Below are 1,609 nucleotides of genomic sequence, written 5' to 3'. Positions count from 1 at the left end.
CGATAAAGCACAGCTTGCGCTATGCATCCCTCGAATTTCAGCTTTCTGCGACTGCTGCATTTGGCTAAAATCGCAAAAACTAACCGAACATTTAAACGCTTGGTACAGGAGAACCACTGGTCACGTGACCGCGAGCTTTTGTGACGTAGGAGTTCAGAGGGAGCTTAACATGGGCGAGTGGTTAAATCGAGCTTTTGTGGCTGGATGAATATTGGGCGGCTCTGGAGGTTCGTCTGGCAACCGGGAGACCGCTTCTGCGGAAGCAAAAAATGACAGGTCACGTGATCGCGAGCTTTTCGCACGTGGGCGATAAAGCACAGCTTGCGCTATGCATCCCTCGAATTTGAACTCTCTGCGACAGCTGCATTTGTCTAAAATCGCAAAAAAACAATCCGAATATTTAAACGCCTGGTACAGGAGAACCACTGGTCACATGACCGCGAGCTTTTGTGACGTAGGAGTTCAGAGGGAGCTTAACGTGGGTGAGTGGTTAAATCGAGCTTCCGTGGCTGGATGAATTTTGGGCTGTACTGGCGGTTCGTTTGGCAACCAGGAGAGCGCTTCTGCGGAATCAAAAAATGACAGGTCACGTGATCGCGAGCTCTTCGCACGTGGGCGATAAAGCACAGCTTTCGCTATGCATTTGTTAAATTTCAGCTTTCTACGACACCTGCATTTGGGTAAAATCGCGAAAAACAAACCGAATATTTAAACGCCTGGTACAGGAGAACCACTGGTCACGTGACCGCGAGCTTTGGTGACGTAGGAGTTCAGAGGGAGCTTAACGTGGGTGAGTGGTTAAATCGAGCTTTCGTGACTGGATGGATTTTGGGCGGCTCTGGTGATTCGTTCGGCAACCGGGAGACGGCTTCTGCGGAAGCAAAAAATGACAGGTCACGTGATCACGAGCTTTTCGCACGTGGGCGATAAAGCACAGCTTAGGCTATGCATCTGTTGAATTTGAGCCTTTTACGACACCTGCATTTGGGTGAAATCGCGAAAAACAAAGCGAATATGTAAACGCCTGGTACAGGAGAACCACTGGTCACGTGACGGCGAGCTTTTGTGACGTAGGAGCTCAGAGGGAGCTTAACATGGGTGAGTGGTGAAATCGAGCTTTCGTGGCTGGATGAATTTTGGGCTGTCCTGGAGGTTCGTTTGGCAACCGGGAGAGCGCTTCTACGGAATAAAAAAAGGACAGGTCACGCGTTCGCGAGCTTTTCGCACGTGGGCGATAAAGCACAGCTTGCGCTATGCATCCCTCGAATTTGAGCTTTCTGCGACAGCTGCATTTGTCTAAAATCGCAAAAAAACAATCCGAATATTTAAACGCCTAGTACAGGAGAACCACTGGTCATATGACCGCGAGCTTTTGTGACGTAGGAGTTCAGAGGGAGCTTAACGTGGGTGAGTGGTTACATCGAGCTTTCGCGACGGCATGGATTTTGGGCTGTACTGGCGGTTCGTTTGGCAACCAGGAGAGCGCTTCTGCGGAATCAAAAAATGACAGGTCACGCGATCGCGAGCTTTTCGTACGTGGGCGATAAAGCACAGCTTGCGCTATGCATCCCTCGAATTTGAGCTTTCTGCGACAGCTGCATTTGGCTAA

Source organism: Eufriesea mexicana, unplaced genomic scaffold, assembly GCF_001483705.2.
Source record: "Eufriesea mexicana isolate 0111107269 unplaced genomic scaffold, ASM148370v2 scaffold9296, whole genome shotgun sequence".
NCBI classification, from domain to species: Eukaryota; Metazoa; Arthropoda; class Insecta; order Hymenoptera; family Apidae; genus Eufriesea; species Eufriesea mexicana.
Note: the sequence above shows the minus strand (reverse complement) of the source record.